The following is a 27,903-nucleotide window of genomic DNA, read 5'->3' on the forward strand; positions in this document are numbered from 1 at the left end:
TTCGGGAAGGGAGATCAAAATTTGAAGCCTTGAACACATTCTAAAAGCCAGAGCCCTTCCAAAATACATTATATTCAGGCCATTATGCATGGTAGTAAAATATTGTTGGCATTCTGAATAAAGAATAATTTAAATACTGTGGAAGTTGACTCTTTTGTAAAAAGTGGGAAAATGAAGAAATTAAATAATTTGAAGGAAAGGGACAAAATTATTATCTACAGATGAAAGTATTTACTTAGATGGCTCAAAAGAATCCATTGGCAAAATCTTTTGAATAAGAAACCAGTAAAGTAGGAAAATACAAAATAAAAATACATAAGTAAATCATTTTCCTCAGAAAACAGTTATAGGATTTAACAGAGAAATTGTATTCACAATAGCAGTGAATAAATTTGACACCATGCACATTGAAAAATACATGAAGAAACTACAACTTTAACAGGAGTTCACATGAAAAAAATATATGAGAAGGCATGCTTTACTTCTAAATGAGAGAACTCAGTACTAAAGACTTCAAATCCTCACACACTGATGTATCAATTGTCTTCTCTTACATTTTGAACTTGATGAGTTCTTACGGTATAACAAATAGGGAGGTATAACCCAGAAAACTAATTGTAAAGAAGAAAAAAAAACTTGCATTACTAGATATGAAAGCATATCCTTAAATTGTGATTTTAAAAAAAAGGAGAGTTCTGGCAAAAGAAGTGATAAAGACAGAAAGATAATGAATAAAATTCTAAAATACAGAAATAGGTCCAATAAATAGCAACATTTAGATCAGTGAGGAAATAGATCCTTATCACACAGACCAAATATATGAAAGATTTAAGTGTTTTGTTTTTTTTAAAATAACAAGAGCCACAAAAATACTAGTAGAAAATACAGGTTAATATTTCTCTAACCCTGAGATGTGCAAGACTTATCTAAGCACAAAAGCAGAGAAAGAAAGACTAAATGAAAATAGTTATATATTTAAATTGATAAACATATACATTAAAAATCCATTAACAGTTTTAAAAATCTAGTGACAAAATGGAGAAATGTTTGCAATGGGCAAGAGTGAAAGGGTTAATAAATGCACTATTCAAAGAACTTTTACATCTTAACACCATTAAAAAAATTAAATACAACTTTTCCAATTTTAAATAGAAATTAAAATAACAGGCCAATAACATGCACACAAAACAAGACAGCCAATAAATATGAAGTTAGCATCACAAATAATCAAGGAAATAGGGATCACAGTAGGTTCTAAGTTTCTTATCTCAGTTTGGGAAGAATTAATGATGGTTTGTGAGTTCTGGATTCTCTTTCATGGCAGGTGGGAATATAAACTGGCATAAGTACTTCAGAGGGCATCTCTGCAAATTATAGCCCCCTCGCCGCAAAAGGTTTTGACACAGGAATTTCACTCACAGTTATTTCCAGAGTGAACAGAGATGCACACGAACATTTTAAAATGCAAAAATTTACCGCATTCCATGAATATCTAGAGGTCAAATGAATTCACCATCAAATAAGGAATTATGATGCCAAGATAAATATCGTGTTTTATAATAGTTTTAATAACCCTTGCAAAGATCTTTTAGGACTGTCAGATAGGAAAACCAGATTCCGAAACAGTGGATGACACCAGGACCTCAGTTGTACTTTTCCAACATGCGAATATATGCATGCAAGAAAGCAGAGGAAAAAGATGAGAAAATGTGTATCCACGTACTGACAATGATTATATACAAGCGGCGGGACTAGAAGAATTATTGACTTCTTCTTGCTTTTCCGTAATTTCCAAATGTTCTGTGATGAAAGTGTATCTATTTTATTCTTTTTTTTTAATTGTCCATGCTGCTCTGCTTGTGGGATCTTAGTTGCCCAATCAGGGATCTACCCAGGGCCCCTGTAGTAGAAGTGCAGAGTTCTAACCACTGGACCGCCATGGAATTCCAGGATGTGTGTTATTTTTTGCATTCAAGAAAAACATAGTTTCGTGTGTGTGTTTTAAATTCTAGCTGGCTGGAAGCGTGGAGGTGTGAGGTAGGCTGCCCAGAAAGGATGCTGCAGGAGAAGAAAGGGAACTTCTCAACCCCGTGAGTCCGCGCCCTTACCTTACCCTGGCTTTTTCTGCTCTTCTCGAGAGTTTGCAGCTTCCAACATCATTTCACACGCTTCTCCTGTGAGTGACGGAGCAGAGTGTCCCAACAATACTTAATGCATTTTGTGTCAGGGGCCCGTGGGTCAGCAAGGTTATTAATAAGCATCGCCTCTTGTTCTAATTTGGGTCCCTTCTCTCCTCCTGCCCTGCTTTCCTTTCACTTCTCTCTCTGACCCTTTTCCCCTTCTCTCTGATCTCAAGGATTCGGCCTTCATTTTAGCTTGACTTCTGGCCCTCTTCCCATAGCGCATTTCTGATGTATTTGTTGCTCCTGCAAAGTTTTCACAGGGAATTTTATTTTTGAGGAAAGGCTTCGTGTCCTAAATCTATTCGTCGCAGGCTGATGTGACGCTCTGAACTGACCTGCCTGAGACGGACGGCAGGGATCAGTCAGATGGAGGCAAATGTCTGCATGAATGGGGGACAGACCTTGTTTTTTAAAAAGAATTTCTGTTAAACAAAATTTACTAACCACAAAGTTTAGCCAGATTGAAGAGGCCGCTATTACAATCAGGTCCACATGAAAGGAAGAAGGCAGAAGGCAGCTTAATTTTATTAGTATTTTTCTATTCTCTTTGATGAGACAAAGAGCATTTAAAGAATTTATCATGTATATTTGGATGTGTGTATATCCATTTTATTTTCCATTTACAGCCTGATTTACAACCTCAGCTTATATTTAGAGTAAAGCTTGCTGTATTTCTGCTGATTTTCTTACACAAATAGAACTGGTTGCATAGTCACCACCACTACCAAATTTGTACTATCTGGTAGCTCTTCAGATCCCCTGAACGTGGTGCAAATTCAATTTTTCTTTTCACTTTCAACATTTCTAACTGCAAAACTTCAAACCAGAGATAACTGAAAAAAGTCAGTTTCTACACACACACAAACTTGCATGTGCTCTCTCCAAACTTATTAAACTTCAGTTGTTACTTTCTTCTCATAAACATGATATTGCATCTTCCATCAGAGCCTTCAGAGAGTTAAATGTGCCAATGGGAGTTACTTAACAATGGTAGAACAATATTTTTATATCGGAAAACATAAAAAGAAATGTATGATTTTTTTCCTGAATTACTCATACTTTTCGAATTTAACCTAGTGCCCTTCTTCCTATTCAAGAATGCATTCTTATAAAAATCTGACCAACACTACCTTTTTTAGAATGAATGGAAGTCTTTTAGAGTGATGTAATTTTTTAACACATGATCAACATGATTAATTCTACTCTGAACTAGGGTCCTCATATTGAAAAAAATGAAAAGAAAAAAAAATTAAGCAGATAAGAAAACCAAATTTATCCAGGAGAAAGATAGTTTCCTATACCTAAACTTATTTTCATGAAACATACTAGTTTTGCTGCATTAATGGAACTGCACCTGAGTTTGTTCTTTCCCGAACTAAGAATCTATGTGAACTTTGAATGAATTATGCATTCAGCTTCTTAATATGGTTACCTCTCAGCAGTGCACATTAACAGTTCAGGGATCCTAAACTCAGCTCAAATCACCACTGGAAGGAGCCACTAATCAGACCTAAGTAAATGTCTAATTTGTTTCCTTACCCTTTAGTTTTTTATTTTCCTTTTGAATAGATTATTCTTATCTGTTCTGTAACAACTATCAAAGGATGAGGATAGCTTTAAATGCACTCTGTTACATATGTGACCATTTATCATTCGTGGGGCAAGATTTATTTTCTTGAAATGCAGTTATTTTTCTTAATAGACCTGAGTTTGCATGAGCAGTAACTTCTTAGACTGTCTTGGGGAAGAAGAGAGGAAAAAGAAATAGGAGGAGGCGGCTTTTCTTGAGTACCTGTGTGCTGTGTGCTAAGCCGTTTTGGTCGTGTCCAACTCTGCGTGACCCCATGGACTGTAACCTGCCAGGCTCCCCTCTGTCCCTGGGGATTCTCCAGGCCAGAATAGTGGAGTGGGTTGCCATGCCCTCCCCCAGGGGATCTCCCAGACCCAGGGACTGAAACTATATCTCTTATGTCTCCCGCATTGGCAGGCGGGTTCCTTATGACTAGCACCGCCTGGGAAGCTCAGACAGTATGACCGTATGCCACACAGTATGACACATGGATTCACCCATTTGATGGCGATTTCATGCTGTTTCGCATATCTTTTCTGGTACTCTCTGCACAGGTGAGAAAACCAGGGCTTAGAGATGCTAAGGGATACGTCCAAGACACACAATTAGTGTGACGCGAAGCATGGACTGGCACTCAGGCCCTGCTCGCCAAACGTTCTGTGATTATGAACAGACTTCATTGTCTGCAGTGGCAAAGGCTCAGAATACAGATTAAACCCTGGAGTTTACTGTAGACTGGCCTTGTGGTCAGTGACACTCATCACTTACCAGGTATGATTTGGGGTTGTCTGAAAAGCCAAGACAGACCTCTCAAAGAATTACATTAGATAACATGGCGAAAACATTATGAAAGGGCCAAAAAGAAATGCTGTACTATATACCACAAGGCCCACGACACCTATGTGTGACTCAAAATAGAGCGGTGGCTTTCAAGAGCTGGCCATCTTTGTGACCTTGCGATATGCATTTTAAATATTCTTTATTTAAAGAGGGTCATTTGTTCCAAGATGTTCCTTGAAATTTTGATAAATGTTCTGAGAATCATCTATGGGGAATTTTTCCCTCACATAATCAGGTTGGATGCAAAGCACAGTTTTATGCCCTGTAGCAGGACATTAAAAAACTTTTTTTTTTCATGCCCTCTCTGTTTCCGCTGCTTCCAAGTTCCAGGCTGGAATCGGCAGGTTGTGAGATGAGGGTGGTGTGGCGGGTGTCAGGCTCCAGTTCTTCATGCTCTAGGGATAAGATTTCCTATGAAAACTGGCAGCTTTTTTGTTCTTCCTCAGCCTTTTAAACACACAGCCTGGTCTCTGTTTGGCTGCGCCCGCTGCGGCAGTGACTGTACTGAGCTAAATTTATGCCGCTGACAAGTCCCATTGAAGTACGTCGGTAGCACACAGAGTCAGTGGGAGTTGTGTGTATCTAAGCGCGGGCAGCCCTTGGCCCGCTGAGTGTAATAGCATCTCTGCCTTGGGAGATTATGGGTATGATATGGGCGATGCGTAATGGATAGGGCAGTCTGTGTACAAATTCCCAATGACTTGCTACACCCCTTTAGGATGGTGGCTGTCAAAAGTGTTAGCACTTTACACGCACAACAACCCCGGATCCGATTACCGGTGGCCCCTGCTCTCGCAGACCGGCTCCTCCTCCAGGTTATTGCTGCAGGGGTACCTATTGAACACATACAAAGGAGAAAACACTGGTGATTTTTATTCTTTGAGCTCCACTGTATTAATGGAGAAGGAGGAAAATACCGAACGGGTTTGAATTAGCCTGGACAGAAGTTCAAAGAGAACTCCCTGTAAAAGGTATCTCTGAACGATTTAAATTTGCAACCCGAGAACTGGTTTAACACCCGGAAACTGAAGAGGGGAGGAGGGGGGGAGGAGGGGCGGGCACTATGTTGCTATGCACTTAAATCAAGACCTACCCTGATGTTAGCACTTCATTGTGGGTGTTAATGGAAAGGTACGAAGATGCGGAAACTTCCACGCTGTGGATGTGGATGCCTTTTCAAACGTTTAAATAGTTTAGCATGTCTTTTGGAATGAGTTTGCCTATGGCTAGGGAATCTACAAAAGTTTAAACACAAAGATCTGAGTAAGGAACGCTAGGAGTCTTGGGTTAAGAGACTTTGCATGCTAAAAATAGTGTCCCCTCTCCCATTGGTGCAGGCAAAACTTGACAGTACCCTTGCCCTTTTTCTGAGTCGAGAGTAAACTTCAATGTCTGATTTTTCTGGTCTTCTGAGCTAAACCGAGACATAACAGATTAGTATCAGTGAAGACCCTGGTGACAATGATGACCGTTCCTAGAAAAATTAGGGAGAAAATAACCAGTCCGATGATGGCCTGAGGTTGAATGGTGTACAGTTTCATGAGATGATTGGATGGCATCACAGACTCAATGACACAAGTTTGAGCAAGCTCTGGGAGTTGGTGATGGACAGGGAAGCCTGGTGTGCTGCAGTCTATGGGATTGCAGAGTCGCACAAGACTGAGCTGAATGGAACTGAAAATCTGTTATCATTGGAAACCATAGCATTGCTTATATTATCTGTCTGCATCTAGTGTCCAGAACATTATGGAAACTCACTGGTCCATATACCCAATTTATTTAGCCCTAAGTATATTCCAGGCACAGTGCTAGTCTTTGGAGATACAGATATCAATGAGAAACTGTCCCTGTCCTTAGGAACCTTGTCTTGATTTATTTTTGTTATATAATAAACAGTGCATGCTATGTACCTGAAACTAGTCTAAATGCTTTACATATATTAACTCATTTAATCATCAAAGCAGCCATATATTATCCCCCATTTTACAGATGAGGAAACTGAGACACAGGCAAATCAACATGCCCGAGGCCATGCTCCTGGTATATCAGCAGACCCAGGATTTAAATCCTGGCAAATCTAGTTTGCAGAGGTCCTACTGTTAACCACTGCTTATGAGCTAGTTGAAGAAATAAACGTCTAACTATTTTCAACATAATTACTAGTGACATCAAAGAACCTAGAAACCCCAGAAACACTGGCTTCTGTAATATGCAGATCAATGATTGGACAAACTGTAAGGGACATGCTAATGCAATTTGTAAAGGAACAAAAGATGAGAGGGACAGACTTTAAAAGCCACCAAAAAGCCAAAACAAAATGCAATTTAATGGGGATAAACATGAGACATTCTCAAATGCAATAAATCCCTCCTTACACGCTGCTTGATGATTGAGATCTGACTCCACAGTACGGGATTCCTCCCCGACCAGGGTTCTGATTAAAGTCACATGGCATGCATGGGACACAGCACTGGACACGAGACTTCTGAATATTTTGTTTCTGGATTCTTCTCAAAAGACTCTGAGAAACTAAGGCCAACTCAGGAAGACAAAACTTCTGAGTCCATATCCTATGGTAAACTGGGGAATTTAGCCAAGGGGATGGGTAAAGAATGAAAGTTACCTTGAAGGGTTTGAAAGTCTGCCATATGGTGTAGGGATGAGGTTCAACTGTATTGCTTCTGAAGACAGACTCCAATTCTGCAGAAAGACGCTCCAGGGACATGGTTTTTGGTCCCTTTTGTGTATGTTCAGTCATGTCCAACTCTCTGTAACTCTGTGGACTCTTTGCAACCTCATGGACTTTAGCCTGCCAGGCTCCTCTGTCCACGGAATTTTCATTGCAAGAATACTGGAGTGGGTTGCCATTTCCTGCTCCAGGGGATCTTCCCAACCCAGGGATCAAACCCACGTCTCTTGCATCTTCTGCATTGGGAGACAGATTTCTTTCCACTGCACCAACTGGGAAGCTCTCTAGTTCCCATAGAAGGAACAGAACTTTCTAAAAACGAAGCCCCAGTAGTGGCAGCCTCAGAAAAATGACCCCTCCCGCTCCCATCTGTCTAGGTGGTCAGCCAGGACTAACTGGCAGGCTTCACCCAGGTCTTCACATATTTACGTGACCTGACTTGAGTTTACAAGTCCTAAAAATCCATGTCTGCCTGCCTCTCTGCCCATTTCCAGATGTCTGGCTTTAGTGGGAAGTTGGACCAGTGTTCTCCAAGCTTCCTTCCAAGGGAACCATTCCATGACTTCTTGATTCCATTATGGAGCCTTCATGGAACCGGTAAAAACCGGTTATCCCTGTCTCATAGATGAAGAAATATCAGAGGGCTGAGTAACCAACAGAATTAGATGCTGACAACATCTCCCCCTCACACCTAGATTCCTGCTCACATTTGAAGAACTAGCCCTACACAACCAACTTTAGCATTGTTACAGAGTAACTTGGTCCTAACCTTATTCTAGAAAATTGGCCTAGTCCCCAGTGGCCACTATATCATTTGGCTGAGCGCTTACTATCATTTCTAAGTTAATTTGTGAGTTAATTGTAGATGTCAGGAAGCTCTGACACTGCGGAAAATGGTAAATTATTGAGATAGACCAGCCAGGGTCAGAAGAGTCCAAAACGAATACAGTTGATTGTTGATCAGTTTTTATAAAATATATACATATATATGCTGACATCCAAGGGGACTGGAATGTCCTCAAATGAGTTGCCACAGAAGAGAGTCCTCTGTGAAGTGGACACTGGATTCTTGGGTACAAATGTTTTCCAAAACAAAACAAAACAAACAAGTTTTCCACTGCTAAGATTTCCATAATACTTCACAATCAAAACCCCAATCACATTTTCACCTAAATGACTATCCAACCTGTAGAACTTCAAAAGGAGAGCCCACTCACTCCCTACCTGTGATGTGTCCAGCTTGATGGTCTAAATGTGATATCGAAAGTGGTTAAATTATAAACCTCCGCACATGTGCATTTCAGCTATTGGTAAAATAATGACTTGTCTTTTCCACAGGTCTGTGCTTCAGGAATAGATGCCTCTCATTTCTTCTTGTTGTCTGACCTCTGTGGTTCCTTTTCCCCCTGGCAAGGTCAAGCCCTTAACATCAGGATTACGTTAAAAGAAAGATGAGAATTTTCCCCAAACTTCTGGAATCATCAGGATTACATGCAGTGAGGGCTGGCCTCCTTAGTGAAGGGAGAAAAGGAAATCTCAGTCCCAAATGATTCCAACTTCTTTCAGCCTCCACATTTTGGCCAACTGAGGCCTCTTTTTTGCCCACATGAGCTGTGTCTATGCGTTCTCACGGTAATAATGCCACCAACTCCCGCTTGTTAATGATTAATCCACAGCATACTGGAAAACAGTGTTAAAGTGAAATGCAATGGTAGTGAAGCAAAAGATGTCAGACAGCCTTTAGTTTCAACTTCTTTTGCAAAAATAATTTTTGAGGAGTAGCAAACTGAAAAACCACATCCTGACACAGCATCCTCAGTCAATTAGACCCTTCCCTGAGTGAGAAAATGCATGCTCTCCTCGCAGAGGATCTATGTTAAACGTCTTACCTGGAAGACAACATTCAGTTTCCCATTCATTGACATTTTAAGGCAAGTAACAACAGGGCTTTTCTAGCTGATTCTCTCTACCCTCAGACACACAGGTCAAAAGAGACGGCAAAGTTAGGCTGAAATTTCTATAATTTACAATCTCCAGCTTGTGGGCCAGAGCCAAACGGCTCTTGGCTACGAAGTGTAAACAGAGCATTGTTGCCTCTTAATCTGAGTAATTGGTCCCAAATGTTGTTGCCACTTTTCAGATCAGATGCTTTACATACTTTTTAAAGAACCTGGAACTTTTCTCCTTTGGCAGAGAAAAGTTTGGAGTGTAACTCAGTCTTTTCATCAGCACTAAGACTTCTATAAACAGCCAGGTGATTTCATTTGAGGGCCTGGGGGTCTGCTTGGAGCGTTCCAGTCCACGTTCAAATGTTCGTCCATCTATGGTTTGCGCCCCCATCCAAGCCAACTTCGGAAGATTTACTTAACATACACAGCTTCTGCAAGAGCTGAGCAGATGGGCCAGCTCTTAGAGGATGCCCGCCAGAAACCGGGCTATGTCCCATTCCGGCAGAGCATGTTACTAGCGTGTGCCCCAGGAGTGATGCACCGCAGTGAATTTGGCCTAAAACCAATTGTTCTGTGACATCATCTTCTGGGAGAAGTCCTAGGGATGCTGTGTGAGAGAAGACAGTGTGTGATGTTCTGGGAGGAGACAAAGCTTGGGATACTGTGGGGGGAACCACAGGCTGCAGGACCCTGGGCAGGTAACACAACCTCCCGGGGCCTCGGTTTTCATGTCTGCAAAATGGGGCTAATAATGTAAATCTGACAAATGCACCATGAGGATTAAATGAGAAAGTGAATATAAAGGTTATGGGGGCAGGCTACACATGACTGGGCTTCCCTGGTGGCTTAGATGGTAAAGAATCTGCCTAAAATGAGGGAGACTTGGGTTTGATCCCTGAGTTGGGAAGGTCTCCTGGAGACGGGAATGGCTACCCACTCCAGCATTCTGACCTGGAGAATTCCCTGGACAAAGGAGCCTGGTGGGCTACAGCCCATGGGATCACGAAGAGTTAGATACAACTGAGAGACTTTCACTCCCTACATATGATTATGATGTCAAGCACTTTTTAAAATCCATATATGTTTTTAAAAATCCTTTATGTTATAATAGTATATATAATAGTAATAGTATGTATATATATTACTATCATATAGTAATATAAAAACAGTATTTATATTATATATATAAAGCCTATCTTTCTGCTTCAGGCTTCCCCAGTAGCTCAGGGGTAAAAATCCGCCTGCCAAGCAGGAGACACAGGTTTGATCCCTGGGTTGGTAAGATCCCCTGGAGGAGGAAATGGCAGCCATGCCAGTATTCTTGCCTGGATAATTCCACGGACAGAGGAGCCTGGAGGGCTACAGTCCATGGGGTTGTAAAGAATTGCACACAACTTAGGGACTAAACAGCAACAACATCTTTCTGCTTCAACCTACATGAGGCAGGGAATACATTTTTGTTTTCCTGTGAAATTTCCGGCTTGGGCTTTAGTATTCCAAAAAAAATATATAGCTTTCATTACTGGTCTTTCAAGAACATGACAAAATCTAACTAACTGAGTTCCCTTAATTTGTTTTTCTCTCAGACCTTCCTCTTCACCTATTGCCAATCTCCCTGGTGACATTTGTAGGCCTTGGTTTTTCTTCTGAATATCTCTAGAGTGCTACTGAGTTCTACATTAACTCTTGCTTTTCCAAGTTTTCCTTTTTTAGTTCTTCTGAACTTCTCTCCCTAGTCATCCTCTCACCCTGTCATTTTGTCTTTTTTTCCTTTGAATTCCACCCCATTTATCTCCATCTCTGTGGCATTAAAGTATTCTACATATGTAGCATTCCAAGTAGAAGCTCAGCAAAGACTTCAGGGAGATTTGCACCTTCAACTCCCTTCCTACTTCTGGGATAAGGAGATTAGACAAGAATGAGCTTTCTCTACCTTGGTTTCTGCCATTACATTTACTACCATTCTCAGCAGTTAAAAATGGGAAAATGCTTCTGCCACGTATCATTGTAGCAGTTTGTTTTGCAAACAACATTGCAATTGCAATTTCTCTAGGGAGGCAGGAGAGCACTGTGCTTAGGTACAGAGATCCCAGAACCCAACATGCTGGGGCTCAAATCCCTTTCAGGAGTAGTGTAACCTTGGGCGAGTTACGTAATTTCCCCATGCCTAGTCTTTCTTATCTGCAAAATGGAGGTAATAGTGTTTGTCTGGTACTGTTATGGTCAGCTAAGTTGAGTTAATACATGCAAAGTACTTAAAATGGTGCCTGGTTATAGTAAGCACTCAAGAAATGTAAGTTACTGATATTTCATTTAGATTCTCCTTTTTTAAAAAAAATCATATGTGTATTTAACTGTCGATTCCCCCGCTGGTCTCATATGTGGTCATATCTCCACGTGTACCATTGAAAATGAACATCACATACTGTTCTTCCCTACCTCAGAACCTTACAGGAAATATGAGATAAAATAGGATGAAACAGTAATTCCAGAAACATCTAGTTCTCTTTCCCAGCCCATCATCTATTCATCATTAGCTAAAGTGGGATGAAAGTTTTATTATGAACACAAAATGCAACTATAGTTTACCCCAAAGTGAGTGAGTCTGGGTTAGCTTTAGGAAAACCTGGTTTGAATTTTAGGTGAACGTCCTTTCTACTCTCAAATGCCAAAAGAGGATTTATAGTTTCAGGTGGATACCAAATGAAATTTGGTAGGTTTATCTGAGTTTTACTCTGGGTTTGTCATTTGAATGAACTCAAATTTCATGCAGCCTTAATCCTTATATTTATGGTTTTCCTGCCATTTTCACCTCAGTTGATAAAAAACATTTTTAAAATAAAAATTGAGACATGCTGTTCAATATTTAAGCAAATTGCAATATTTTAGAACATATGAATTTCCTTGTCTCAATAATAAATAACTGTGAGAAAAATATAGTTTTGGTAATATATGCTTTAATGAGTCATGCTATTTTTGCAAATATTCTCCTTTATTTCATACTGTGTTCATTAGCCATGAAATTCCAAGCTGACCAGATATAATTAATAAAATTATCTATTTCTGTCAACATTTAAAGGTCTGCACTTGCATCAGGTTTTAATCCCTGGCTTACCTGAACCATGACTTTAAAATCAAATTTGTATAATATAAGCTTTCTCCATTTTTACATCTCTTCTCCCAAGAAGTCAGAAGCCCAGACTTTAGCTAATTTCCTCAAATTATATGCTAGATGTTTGGGGAGATTTAAGGATAGATCTTTTATGTCAAAATGATAGGTTCACAGTTTGTGATTGATGATCCTAGGCATATAAATGATATATGCCCATTAAATAAAGGGGCCTTGGGATGAGAAGATTAAGCAAGAATGAGCTTAGAGAAATTTCCAAATCCTACATTTTCAGAGATATGGGCAACATGCTTCCCGTTTCTAAGACAAAATGACCTTAAATAACCTACATATTGAGACTAACATATCAATGAGCGCTATAAAGATTGCCTGAAAGTGCATTTTTCACTCCAATCGTTAAGTAGAAGCTTTGCAATTGCATTACTTGGAATACCTACTTTTCAATGGAACTAAACAGTTACTTTGGGATTAAAAAACAAAAATTCCCTAAAGAACTGTGCATTAGATAAAATTTCCCCTAAGTGCTGCTGATATCTTTTCATAAATTAATCACATTTTATATTATGTAAAAAAAACAAAACTCTGTAAAGACATACACAAAAAGTCATGGGTTTTTTTCTTCCTCTAATCTGTAGTCCCCAAATGACCGGTCATAAAAATAAAGTTTACAACGTCTTTGAGAATCCCAAAGAACCCCAGTAAAGATTATTTTGGCTAGAAAAGAAAGCAATTTGATATTCAAAAATTTAGCCTTCCTTAGTCAATCCCCAAGAGGGAAAAAATCAGCTAATCTTAGAAAGATGATAAATTTAAGTGAATCTGTAATCCAAGTTAGTCCTCAACCGTGTTTTGAAATATGATCAAACAGTAAAGACTGGGAAACGACAAAGAAAGTTTCAAAAATAACTCCGAATAGAAACATCGAGCATCTCTTTAAGAGGCTTTTGGTTTCTAAATTAGAGGATGAATAGCATCTAACTGGAAAATAGCATCAAGTTTGTGCTGGCATGCCCACTTTATGGTAACAAGAAGAAAAGAAAAGAAAAGAAAAATCCACTTAACATATTTTATTACCAGATCATTTAAAACAGCATGAAACATGAGAGTTTTTTGGCTCAAGTATTCCAGGTATCACCCTAGACAGCACGTCAGCTAAATATGGACCCATCTATACACAGGCTCTAACACTCACACAACAAACAACTGGGCATGCACGCACGCTGGCACACGCATGCGCACACTCAAATATATACACCCGAAACCTGCTCGGGTTTCGCTCTGGGTCCTTGATAACTCTGGCATATTGTAAACCTTGGAAAGAATTTTAATCTACATGGATTGAAAATAGGAGCCTTTTTAAATATGCTGCATACAATTTGTGATGGTCATCTCTAAAATGCTGCTCCATTATCCTTTTCCATTTGGAATGAATGAGGCTAATTAATTTCAGGCCATACTTGATGAGGTCAGCACCATACGAGGGGTGCGTGCTAGACATTGCTAATCTCTTTCAGCTGAGAGTGATGAATTAAAGATGAAGCATGCCTTTGCAGGCCTAATTTAGAATGTATATCAAAAAACCTACAGCCAATAATACTATACCCTACAACAAAGGAAAACTTGTTCACTCGGTCTCCCTGAGTTGTGTTTTTTTTAAAGACATTTTCAGTCCTCTTTGGAAATCCATCTGTGGATAGGTAAACCATAACAGGAAAATCAAGCCATCTCTCACACATAGCGCACTGTGGATAAAAAGTGGGATTAAAGGAGACAAAAAAAGAAAACAAAAACAAAATACAACAATAAGGGTTTGATCCCTTGTATATTGAAATTCCACCTACGCATTAGACTCTTTTTTTCCAGAGCTATCGGACTGACAAAATTCCCAAATTAGCAATACCTATATTCAAGCACTGACCACCCAGCTCTGCTGGGACATTTCAAAGCAACATGCTAAATGAAGTGGCCTGTTGTTTTTAAAGCAGATATCTTAATGAGGCTTATTAGGTTTTTCCATGTCTCTATTTTGAAAGCCGATAGAGATTGACCAGGTAGATAATGTGATACCTTTTATTAAGCCAAGAAAGAGATTGTAATACAGATGCCTCCAGGCCAAAATGTTCTTATGAAAGTGAATGCAAAGCCAACTTCCGAGTTGTAAAAAGGGAGATACTTGCTGATCTAAACTCTAAAGAGAAGGAATTAGTCATAATTTCTCAAAGGTAACTACTCCAAGTCCCTAAGGGTGGCAAGAAATGTGGCTCAGCCAGAGACTAAAGAATACACCTTGCAAAAAGTATTTCAACATACTGTGCCTAGCAGGAGAAATCCAGACATTATTCTAATGGGTCAGCGTTTCCAACTGGTGGCCACAAGAACTCCTGACTCTGTATCCCAGTAGCCTTCATTAGAAAAAAGCTGCTTCGAATTAGGTCCAATCTACATGCTGAATCAATCTTTCATCCCTTTGATTGCTTCTGAAAATATTTATATTTCTTAATAATGCACATTTTGTCTTGCAACTTCTGATTAAACCCAGACGGGTTTTCCCAAAGAAGCCAATGTATGTGGAAGGGTGATTTGGGACAGGAAAAGGAAGATAAAAAACACAGGTTTTTCCCATTGGGGAACCATTAGAGAATATAAATCTAGCAATTTTGGTTATGTAAGCATCAGAAGAGGGTTGTAATAAATACAGATTGGAATATTACAGTGACCTAATGGAGATTATAGAATATTTTTATTATTGTGTGATTCTTCATTGCAGCTTCAACTCTTTGGCTGGTTAGCTTAAGAGATTTTATGGAAAATTACTGTGATGGAGATCTAGGAAGATTTCATTTTACAACCAATACTAACCCACACAAATTATCATATCAAAATAGAACGGAGAAATAGTTGTAATAAGGACATGACCAGATCATCTAAAATAGGTTTTGCTTTGTTTTATTTTGTTTATGAATAGGAACATAGTGTTTGGAAGATATAGGAGGAGGGTGGATTTCTGGTTTAGGAACCAAGAGAAAAGGAGTCAAATTTCAACCCTGGCACCAATCAGCTAAGAGAATTTACAGAAGTCACCCAGCTTCTCCAGACCTAAGGTTTTTCTTCTTGCTTTCATCTGAGAAATAAGGGAGTTAAAGTTCTCCTTGTAAGTTTTAAATTCTAAGGTTTGGAAAGAACTGTCCTTGTCTTAGGGCTTCCCAGATGGCATAATGGTAATGAATCCACCTGCCAGTGCAGGAGATGTGCGTTTGATCTATCCCCTGGAGAAGGAAATGGTAACCCACTCCAGTATTCTTGCCTGAAGAGTCCAAAGTACAGAGGAATCTGACAGGCTACAGTCCATGGAGTTGCAAAAGAGTCTGACACAACTGAGCAACTAAACAACAACAAAATGCTTGTCTTAAATATTCAGTGTCCTCTGGCAGCAGAGAGGAAGAAAATAGAGACCTTATCCAATGCTGAGGGTCCCCGGTGCTGAGAAACAGTAGTCACACCTTCTCAAAGCACCTCAAATGCTCCTGGTCCCAGCTCTCCTCCTCTGGCACGGCTGTCACTTTTCTCTTCCTCACTTCTTCCCTTTTAGAGACCAAGACAGAAGGAAGCACCAAAAGCAATGCCCATAGTTTCATTTGACCAAAGAACCCCATTTCAGAGATGAAGAAAGTCAAGGTCAAATGCGAGTGAAAGTTAGTCGCTCAGTCAAGTCTGACTCTTTGAGACCCCACAGACTGTAGTCCACCAGGCTCCTCTGTCCATGGGATCCTCCAGGCAAGAGTACTGGAGTGGGTAGCTATTCCCTTCTCCAGGGGGATCTTCCTGACCCAGGGATCAAACCAAAGTAGTGGAGGTCAAATATTTGGTAACTGGCAAAGCTGGAATTTAAACCCAGGTCTATTTCCAAACCAAGATCTATTCTTGTAAAACACACTGCCTCAGAGTCTGAGGGATTTTTCTATTACCAAAAAAGTAGAATTTCTTGTGACTACTCAGTGCAACTGAAGACTCCTTGCAATTGGAAACAAGAACATAGGATAGGGTGGTGACTTTGAATGTAGGCTTCCTGGATTTGAATAATGTGTCCCCCAGCTTGCTGACAATGTGAGTTTCAGGCAAGTTCCTGACCTCCATAAGCTTCGGTTTGCTTTTGTTGTTGTTTTCTCATGGATAATGGAAAATAACCACAGTATCTCCCTCAGAGTTGTATAAGAAATTAAATAAAATAGTCCATGTGTAGGACTTCCCTGTGGTGCAGTGGATAGTAATCCACCTGCCAATGCTGGGGACATGGGTACATCCCTGGTCCAGGAAGATCCCACAAGCCACAGGGCAACTAAGCTCATGCGCCACAATTACTGAGCCCCTGCGCCACCCCTGTTGGACCCCATGTATGTGCCTGGAGCCCGTGCTTGAAAACAACAGAAGCCTCCACAGTGAGCAGCCCACAAAAGGCAACTAGAGAGTAGCCCCCGCTCGCTGCAAATAGAGAAAGCCCACGGAAAACCAGCGAAGACCTAGCACAGCCAAAACTAATAAATTAATTAATTTTAAAAATAATAATAATCCATGTCTATACTCACTATAGTTCTGGTATATATATATAGTAAATGTTGACTGCTGTTAGCATCACCATCATTTTATTCATTTACATAGTAAAAAAAACCCTGAAAGGATCCTAGGAAACCAAGGTATGAATTCTGACTCTGTTCCTATTAGCTCCATAGCCTCAGATAAGTCTTTGAGCCTCAGTTTACTCATCAGCAAAATGGGAATTTAAAATCTCAGTCTTGCAGGATTTTGTAAAAACTCCAGTGAGTTATGCATGTGAGGATAACTTTTGTAAATAGTTAGAGCTCTATAAAAATGCAAGGGTTGATGGTTTTAGTAAAACATTATCATTCCTAGGTCACAAGGCCTCTCGATGCCTAGCGCCAGTTAACAGGTGATAAAGGAACTAATGCCACTGATTTGTTTCTCAGATAAATCACCTTAGAAATGAGATACATGCAACACCACGAAATCATAAAAGAAAAAATGCATTTCCTCAATTATCAGTTATCCATTTAGTCCTGTTCTACTGTTCTCTATCTAAACTTGTAATTCTCTCATAATTTGATTTTACCAGGGAATTAGGAGATGTTGAAATGGCAGAGACAGGGTTTAGAACACCGAAAGCACCACTTTCTTCGTTGCCTTTCAAGTAAGGGAAAGAAAGAAATATCTCAAAGTAAAGAAAACATACTCTATGAAATATTCATTGAGCGCTTCCAAGAAGGCTTCATAAATGTGTTAAAATACTGGCAAACTTTGCCAATGACCAGCTGTCCATTGCATGTGAACTTAAAAGTATATACCTGATTAAGATACAGTTTTGTTTAAGCTAAAGAAGCATCATGGGATGCGTAATTGTTTTGTGAGTAGGATTAGTGAAGAGTCAGGGCCTAAAGGTGTATGTCTATTTTAAAAAGAAATTTTCTGATTGCAGATAACTTCTCAATTTGATTTACTGTCGAACGATAGTGATGGGGTTGATAAGTGAGCATTCATCGGTAATTCATCTTGTGCTGGTAGAAATTTACAGCAAAGCAGTGCTTTCCCAACAGTGACAAGCCCTATTAATCTTCTTCAGACACATTTCAATAGGTGTTCCCATCTGTGGCCAACATCTAAACACTCTGGTATCACTGGCGACTTGAAGACACCTTCATTTCAAGTCACACTAGTGAAAATGTGATAGTACATTGTACTCTCTTTTTTAACCTAATTCTCTCTCTTCATTCAATTAGCCTTTCTTGCCTGGATTTTCTGCTCATGTGTAACATCATTTCCCAGGGAGAGCACTCAAAGATTTGGTTTCTTAGAGATGCACAATCTCAAGGTTAACAACCAACAACTTTTTTACAAATTAATATTGCATATAGATTCCAGTTCTGACCGTCCTGGCCTCTGATGGTGTATGTCCTTAGAAAGTAGAACCTGCTCAAGTGCAGCCACTGGTGCCTTGAGAGGCCGGAGGAAAAGAGGAAGGCTGGAAAAGCCATTGTGTTCATATTCGGAATGCAAGGTAGTATCCTGAACTGTGATGCTTAATTTCAGCGCAGGGGAATGCTGGGAAAAGGAGATGTTATTATGAAAATGGAACAAAAAAATAAAAAAGAGGCCCAGCATTCGAAATAGCCACATGTACTCAACACAGTAAGGCTATAGGATCAAACCCCTCTCCTATTCCTTTGCATCTGCTGGAGGACCTCTGTTAAGAAAGAAATACAGTAATCACTTTAGGGGTAGATTATTTTACTTAAATTGCCTCTATCTACAAGCAAAATGCTCTCTCTAGCTGCAAGGTTAGTCTCAGTGAAAAATGTGGAGGGGGTGTTTGATTTTGGATTGCACCTAAGTGCTTTTTTGTGCCGTTTCATCCTTATAATGGGTTTGGTCTTGCAAGGAAGGTGCATTTGAACAGCATTTTTCTTGTGCACTTTAGAAATCATTCAAAAGAGAAAACTGGCTGATGTTCTTAGTTTGGAAGGGTTAGATCTACCTGCATATTGAATGGATTTTTTTTTAATTTATTGAACCCTTTTGTTGGTATGTAATCTGAAATGTATATGTATTACTTGTGTGTGTGTATGTAGGTAACTACATATATATATGTATGTGTATGTACATATCTTCATAAGTAATAAAGATAGGCATTCTCAAAAAGATCTCCTTCCCTCACACAAATTATTTTTCACAATGATCTTTTGAATTGTTATAGATCTCAAAATTCTTATTGTAGGTGGCAAGTTTAAATGTGCCATATTAATAACTTGTTATCCAAGACAAATTAAGTCCTTATGCGTCAAAAGCACTCGGCACTGGATTATCTACAAGACAAGTATTTATTGAATAAATGTTGAGTCCAATTTCATTTTAATGTGACTGACTCTATGTTTCAGCCTCTCAGACAGAGATAAAAACACTCAGACCTATAACTGTGTTGCAACATTACACCTAACTTGTCTATTTCTATTATTGTCTCCTAACTTAGAATATGGAAAGAAGGCTTTTTTTTTTTTTTGGTGGTGGTGGTGGTTGTCCTGAAGAGCAAGGGGAGAGATAGAAAAACGGCTGGCATTCAGCCTAAAGAGAAATCATTGAAACAAATTAATCCTATGCCGTTTAAATTGACATGGTAATCCATCATCAGAGAAGGCAAACTCTGAAAGCAATCTAGAATCTGCCCTGCTCTTTCACTGGCCCTGGAGGCACAAGACAGATAGTAAAGGAAGCAGGATTGTGGGGGGGGCGGGGGTGGAATCATAAAAGTTAGGAATGCCTTAGAAAATAATAAAATTGGTAATATCAACTCTCACCGTCCTGCCTCTGCAAACCTTTGGAAAGGAGAGGTTAACTTTCAACAGTTGCTTTCCAAACTTTCCCTCTAAGTGGTAGGTCATCTGCAGTGAGCTCAGAGAATCTGCCTCCTTTTTGAGGCTGCCAGGCTGGAGTGTAACCACTGCCTGGCGAGTTTCAAAGTAAACCAGCCAGGAGCTCGGGCAGGACCCACAGTTAGCACAGAAACTTTCCCTTAAGTGGTAAGGGGCTTCTTATGTGGGGGTTAGGATTAGGGTTTGTTTTGGCTTTTGTTGGTGCTTTGGTTTTTTGGTGGAAAAGAATGAGAAGGAATCTTTTCTTTTTTTCCCTATAATTATCTTGCTTTGCACCTAATGAGAAAGCATGTTATTGTAATTTTCTAAAGTAAAACTTTCATAACATCCCTAAAAACGAAGACAAGCCTCATGCCCTGTCACTTATCTGTGTGTGTTCCTTTTTTTACTTTGGAGGCTTATTTTTCAAATCTTCCTTCACTTCAAAAAGCCTGTGATATGTTGTTAAAATTTGATATAGTGTTAAAAGTTGCTCAGACTTCAAAAATTATATATAAAACTGAAGTGTCCCATCTTGGGAGATTGTTAAGATGAAAAAAGTCTTATAAAGAGCTCCATTGTAAAAACAATGATCCTATATTTCCAACACACTGAATCCTAAGGTTTATTTTTTTTCCTCTTTAACTTGTGTATATAATAATTTTGTTGTTGTTGTTGGATTTGGGGGGATGGGCGGAGTAGTGCAGAGAGTCACCTCCTCATTATTGTCTGGACATACAAATTTGAACACAGAACTGAATATTACTTCCCAATTTAATAATGTATGAAACTAGAAAGACAAGACCATTTGAAAGTATTTTAATCTCAAAATCTGCTAACAATAGACACTGTGTGAAGACAAGAACCCAGATACCTTAGTGCCAAAGGCAAAAAGGCAGAAGGACACGAATATAAGCCATACCCAACAGCTGCCCTATTTAAATTTATCTAGGATAGACTTTCTTCCAGTTTATGAAGAAAACTTTACATGTTCCTGAAACTTCAGAGTAAACATCACACCTTTTCTCTATAATTAGAATTTTATTCACTATTTTTCAAGAGCATGAATAATTCTTGCATATGGACTAATGCTTTTTTAAAGTATTTAAGCATAAGAGGCAAATTAGAGGCATTTCCCAGATCAAGAAGAAGAGAAATAAAGGCTCTTATATAAAATATTCATCCACAGGCATGCCAGTTGTAATTTTAAAAGTTGGTAGGAAAGAATAAGTTTAGGTCTTTAGAACCTGGGAAATTTATACAGTAGCTCTTCAATAACTGAATATTCAATTACACTTTCCGAGAAAGATATGATGCCTTTAAATTTGTTTTCAATGTAAAAACAATGTAGAATTCATCACAATAGTATATGATTTTAAAAGCTATTAATCAAAATCATATGGAAAAAGTCAATGACTAAATAGGCATAATTCTTGGAAACTATAATGAAAAATATTGTTTAAGATTTTTTAAACCTCACTTAAATTTCACTTCTTTCTATTTGGATGGCAATATGACAACAAAGTATATGAAAAGTAAAAATTTTCACCATGCCTTTTAGAGTCAATAAATATATTATTAACATGCATTCTGCAGAGAAATAGGAGTGCCTAAATTTTTAACTTCTCCCTGACCTGTGATGTAATGTAGTCCTGTCAAGAAATACCCAATGTGACATTTTTCACTGAAGTCAATATTCTCTTCCTTTTACATTTTCACTTTTGCTTTAAACTATTTTAAGTGATATCATCTCAGTCAATTTGCCTCAGTCAAGCACATTGTAATCCCTTTGATAAGGTTGATTAATTTATTATAAATTGTAATAGACAGATAGAAAAGGCACCTTTCTCTATTCTGTATTCAAAATAAAAACGATCGGTGTAAATTTTATTTAAACATCACACTTTGTAAAACCTCAAGCGATACTTCCTACGGTCAAAAAAATAAAACTGAATATTATATAGCCTCCTCTTAATTTTGCACAGTAGTCCTTTATTTTAATATGTACCTTTACCATTTCAAGAAACCATCCTTTTAAGACAAGTACAGTTGATAATTAATTAATTAATTAATTATGTTTTCTAAATTCAAACATTATGCTTTTCTATTATGGTAGTATATCTTTGTCCATTTACTTACTTTTCTAATTATATGCTTTGTACTAAAACTGAGGTTTTTCAACCTTCTAAAAGCCAAAAGAATGGAAATTACCCCTTATATTATTTTCTCCTTCTGAAATTCAGCTTCAGTTTGTGGCTAAAGGAAATTAAACAAGATAAATCCCCTCTGTTGCTTTATTTTGTATATTCTCTAAGTACATTGGTGCAGCTAATTAACAATATTAATTTATCTGGATATTTGCCTTACTAACACCTTCACATTTAAATGACTGGCACTTGATGCCATTTGATTAATGCCTTTTTTGACATACCAAAAATGAACTGTCATTTTAAAGAATTCATTACCAGTCTCTTAAGAGAAAAAAAAAATACAGAATCAGAATCTTTCTTCACTCTGTCCACTTCTAAATAAGAACTGATGTCCACATGGCTTTAGATGTCTTTAAAACTTTTTCAACAAAAGTTGCCTTGTAATATAATATTAAAAGCATATACAGACCACATCAGACTTGGTTAAATGGGCAACAAATCCCTTATGTTATCATCTCTAGCTAGAGCCTATTCTGTTTTAATTCTTCAATTCATTGAAAAGTAAAATAAACAGTAGGGTATTGTTGAATTTTAAAATAAATATATTAGACAAAAGATGCTCACCTTTTGTTTAAATGCCCTGCCAAAGCTACCAAACTGAAAACTGACATTTTTACTTTGAAGTATCTTTCTATGATTCTGCAAGGCACAATAGCTTCACCAATACTAAGTTGTTTCAGCTTGTATTTCAACAATAGTGATTCCAAGGAACTCATTCGAAACTCTTTTTTGTACTGTTTTCCTCCAGAACCCCAGCATATACACATGAGTGACAGCCTCTATCTAGTGCTTGAGTATAAAAGCCTTTAATCCATCATGGAACTTCTACCACCCCAAGAATATATACACACCCATGTGCACGTACCTTCATGCAGATAACTATTATATAACTGCTCATTAAAAGGCCACCAGGTATGAAAACTGCAGAATGTATTTTCCAAATCTCATCTGGATTTTATGGCTATAATTTGACTACTGACAAGATTCTAAATTAGCTTTTACTTAAAGAAGGTAAAATACGTTTTAAGATTGGGGCGGGGGGGGCTTAACCCCTCCCCAAAAAATTCATTGTTGCTTACATGTTAGAATGATTTTTAAAGTGAACTGGGTGGTCAGTTAAATAAAAGAAAATATTTCATGACGTTGCGTTTTCTTATTCCCCAAAGTCCCTCTCGGTGGACTGAGGTACCTTGATGGATGAGACTGTTGTCTCTCTCAGTGGAAACCCGCTTTCGTAGGAAGGGTGGGGGTGGGGGAGGACCAGAGAGAGCTTTAAAAATCCTTTAAGCTAGAATGAATTTACCTTTCTGTCCTTTCTCCCTCCCTCCCTTCTTCCCACCCTTTCCTCTCTCCTTCCTTCCACCCTTCCTTCCTCCTTGCTACAGCCCCTTTGGTACATTAGTGTAGTTAACCTTCGCTCTGGCCGAGACCAAGAAGGGTTAATAGAGACCCGGCTCCTGACAGCCTGCAGGTCAGCGATGCTCTCGAGCTTCCATCGCAGGAATTAAAGGATTACCGAGGAAAGAATTCGAGGCACCAATCGCTTCACACCTGAACACATCACTCCAATCCACTGGGATTCATATTAAAAAAAAAAAAAAAAACTCCCTTCTGAAAAACGGTTAATTGGATCTGCAGTTATATTTCCTGTTGCGCCGAGGAGCCAAGTAGGGCAGCCTGAACTGAATTCCTCAAGCTGCCAAGGAAATCGAGCAAATTTGGGGAGAGGGAAAGTAAATAAATAAATAAGCCAGCAAGCTATCAGCATCTTCAAGAAGAGCAGATTGTTAGGGAAAGGTTAAGAGCGAGAAAGGGACGAAGAAACGAAAGAGATTCTTCCCTTTCTCGCCTTCTGTGTCCCCCTTTCCCCCACGAAATTTGTGCCTTCTTGATTATTTGCAGCTGTTTCGAACCTCAAGGTTTGTCCACAGGAGAGAGCGATGCCTCTTCCGCTTCCAGAAGTGAAAAGCCTTTTTTTTTTTTTTTTTTACTCCAGGACTTTGCTGCTTGAGTTTGGGGAGATTTTCCTCTTCTTCCCAGCAAACCTCCCCCCTAACTTCAGCGAGCCCCGCAAGCCTATGCTCCCTCGCACTTCAGGCCCCTGCATCTCGCCTTGGGGCCACAGACCCATTTCCCTCGATGGACAAGTCGCTTGAGACCCCCGCCCGCCCAAAACTGCTTTCCCAGCCCTGGAGAGGACCGAGACCTCCTTAGGGGCGTCGCTGGTGTGTGTCACCCCGCCTCTGCCTATCTGCTCGCCCTCAGACTCCCTTCCACCTGCTTAGGAGCCCCGAACCCCGAATCCACTCGCCCTACGGTCCGCAGCGGGTCCCGCCACCCGGCGGCTGCCCTTGACCCTGGATGGGTGGGAAGGAGAGGCAGCCCGCGCGGGGCTGGGCCGCTGCGGGAACACTAAGGGAGACGGGGGTGCCCAGAGATTCACCCGGGAGAAAGTTCGGGGATGCTACCTGGCGCGGCGGGGGGGAAACGCAACCCGTTTGGGCCACAAGGTTCCTCCAGGAGGCTGGCTGCCTGGAGCGCTCGAGCTGTGGCCACCCTGCCAGCATCCCGGCGCTGGGCCTGCGATCCCCTTCCGCGGCCACCTGACCGCTGGCCCGCGCGACGTGCAGCCCGAGAGCCCAAGCCCTCGGCCCCGCGGCGGCCCGCTCTGCGCTCACCCCGCGCCGGCCCAGCCGAGCCGGGCTGCGCCCTCGCGTCTCCCGTCGAGGACAGAGAGACGCAGGCCTGCGCCCGCAAGCTCCCCGGCGGGACTTGGGCCGCCCCCCTCGAGGCTTGCTCCCCCCCTCTCAGCCTCGCCAAATCCCTGAAAGCCCCGGTCCCCTCGGTCACCCCGGGGGCTTCTAATCACTCCGTATCGATTTCCCTAACTCTTTTCATCCCGTTGAAGACACATCTTAAAACACTCCAGCCCGGAGTGTGCTCTGGGCTTTATCCACACTAATAAAATGATTTACCCTTCTCTCTGAGCTCTCCTCACAGAGGAAAATCGTTGGAGCCCCGGCTATTTGTGTGTGATCAGTAAATATTTAGTGCGGTGACATCCTCAGCTAGGCTTCGGATCGATCCGGGGCCCACCGGGAGGTGCGCACCGACCGGGCGGGGCCGCGCCGAGGGGGCTCCTCCCGCCCTCGCCGCCGGCCGCTGATTTACGGCCTCGGCAACCAGCAAAGGGGAGGGGAGTGGGGGACGAAAGCGCGCCGGGAAAATTGGCTTTTCAACCTTTTTACTTTTGACATTCAGCCGCCTCCCCAGGCTCTAATTCTCACCCTACTCCCCCCTCCCCACCCGGACCGGGGGCGCCCCGTGCGCCCTTCCCGCGCCCCGGGGACCACCTATCACAGCCCTGCGCCGCCACGCGGGGAAGCGCAGGCCGCGGCCCCGGAGGTCGTCTTCTGGGCGCGCTGCACTTTGTCCGCCACACCTCCGAGGGCGGAGGGGGTGTGGGGAGGCCCGGGGAGGCTGCGGGGACCCGGCCCTCGAGCTACTGTCCGGGCGCCCTCGTCTCCGACCCCCGGTCATTTCCCCACTTCTGCGACTGGCCCTCGACGCCCCTTGGGCCGGCTGGCGTCGGGCGGGAACTTCGCTTTGCTCGCCAAGAAACTCCCGTTTCCTCAGAAGCAGAGAAAGCCCGTAGCTTGGACAAGTTGGAAGGGGGGCTTCCTACCCTGATCCCGGCTGCCCGAGGGCTGCGGCCGCGGCTCTGTCCGCGACCCCAGGCCCCGCGGGCCTCTCCGGGGCGCTCACTCCTTCCTTATTCCAGGGCCGCGCCCACGATCAGGGCGCCTTGGGTCCGGGTGGGGAGGGGAGACGCCAGCCGTGGGCCCGACCTGGACTCAGAGCACCACCCTCGCCCCGCTCCTGCTGGACCGCCACCTCGGGCCGAGGGTGAGGTTGTGAGAGATGCTAACACCCAGGGCTCCGCCGCTCTCCAGTCGGGGGCGCGGGCCTGCAAAGCTCCAACACAGCCCACCTGTGATTGGCCCTGACCCCCTCTCACCTGAGGTCCGGGTTCCTCAAATCCCCTGGAGCCCAGGGAGAGAGGTGAGCGACCTTGCTGGCCCAGGCACCCCCTCCCCAGTGCTAGCCCTCTCTCCTTTGTCCCACACGTGATTTTCTAAACCGCCTTATCTGCAGACTATATCTTTATACTAATGCATACTTAATTGGTCCGTCTTGACTGTCCATATAAAACAATTTAATTAGGGTGCTTTCTGGCTTTGGAGAGCAAAGAAAAAAAAAATCTGCCCAGTGCTTATTGTATTTAGCACCAATACAGGCAGAAAATGTAGCACAAGTTTTTGGTTGAAAGAGCACCTCTGTGCCCATTGAAGGGCGTTGATCCGAAAAGACAGAAAGGACAAGTAAAATCGATTTGAAGCGACCCTCTCTGTCGCTTTCACACCATTCAGAAACTCCATTCCTTCCAAGACAAAGACCAGCGCCTTGGGAATTCTCAGGGGAAAAGAGGACTCCAGTCCCACGAGCCTAGGGCACTTTTGAGAAATCTTCAATATTGCACTGAAAACCCGCTCTCAGCTCTGTGTCCCCCGCGTGCGGGTTTCACGGGCACCCCCTCGGAAGCGGCAGGCGGCCCACTCCTCCGCCGGCTCGGCCTTCTGGCCAGGCCAGACCAGCCTTTTAGGGTTAGTGCAGACCTCACCTTTGACCCCCGAGATCGGAGTGGCTGCTACAGTGCGGAGTGCAGAGCTACATCTCAGGCCGGAGTTCAATCAGCAAAATCTGTCATTACTCCCAAACCCAGAGAAACCAGTTCCGGTTCGGTTGCCTGAGCCATCTTACCCAATAAACACCTCCACCCTCAACTTTTTTTTTTCCCCCCTTCTTTCTTCTTTTGCAATGAATTGCCCTAGCCACCTCTAAAGGAGGGAACTTGGGTTGTCAGAACTTGGGTTGCGATGTGCTGTCCTCCATTAGGAGCTGAACGCCAGGTTATCCGACTGGCGCCCTGGCTGGGGAAGGCGGTCACCGATCAGACCTGGCAGGAAAGGGAGGAGGGGAGGGGAGGCGAGGGGAGGGGAGGGAAGAGGCTGGGCTGTGATCACCTTCACCTGCCCTGAGCCCGGCCCCCCTGTTCAGCTATCCCTCGACCTTCTGGCTGGGGTTAAAGGGGGCGGGGGCGAGAGGGAGGGGGCACCCCCAGTTACACAAGTGGCCTCCTTCTCGAAGAGAATGAGTTCACCACCTCCCCAGAGGAGCCTCACTATCCATCCCCTCGGTGTAACTGATGAGACAAACCGCAAGGAAAAACTTCTGTAGCCCATATTTATAGTATTAATGAATAGTTAAAAAAAGATTTACACTTCTTATGATCAATATTCTGAGTTATTTCCCTCAAAGTATATAATTACAGTGTCTTCAGAGTTTTCATCATTGTTTGAGGTGGCAAAACCATTTGTAATTTTCATTAGCCAGTAAACATGTAATTAACATTCAGCACTGTGTTTAACTTAATTCCTGTTTAAGACAAGGACAAGAAGCAGCCGAAGAGCGTTAGTTCCATTTGTTAATTCTGACATACATCTTACCATAACTGTTTCCTAAAATAAAAGACCCGTGTTTCCCCCATTATTCTTCTCTTAAAACAAAAATCCATTAGTTAAAATTGCATTAAACTCTGAGAGGCAGCATAGTTTATTCTCATTTTTCGCTAGTTACTGTCTTCCTGCTTCCTTTATTCATTTTGGGAGGTGGATGGAGGGAGGGGGGTGAATTAAGCATTCATTATCTGAAGACTTGGAGTAGGGAACCCCTCCCCCCCAAAGAAATAGGTTCCGGCTTCAGGAAAGTTCTAGAAGCAGAACTGGGAAAGGGGGGGGTATGAATCTACAGGGGAGAGGGAAAAATCACTTTGGGGGGGTAGTTAAAAGTAGAAAAT

The 27,903-nt window shown here is 41.6% G+C and overlaps 1 long non-coding RNA gene across 3 annotated transcripts in view; it reads right to left on the bottom strand.

Annotated features, from left to right (window-relative positions):
- LOC120875249 overlaps positions 1-27,903 on the bottom strand; it is a 48,616-nt gene that overhangs the window by 18,875 nt on the left and 1,838 nt on the right. The gene's annotated exons all lie outside the window — the stretch shown is intronic.

This window comes from Oryx dammah, unplaced genomic scaffold, assembly GCF_014754425.2.
Source record: "Oryx dammah isolate SB20612 unplaced genomic scaffold, SCBI_Odam_1.1 HiC_scaffold_16, whole genome shotgun sequence".
Taxonomy (NCBI): domain Eukaryota; kingdom Metazoa; phylum Chordata; class Mammalia; order Artiodactyla; family Bovidae; genus Oryx; species Oryx dammah.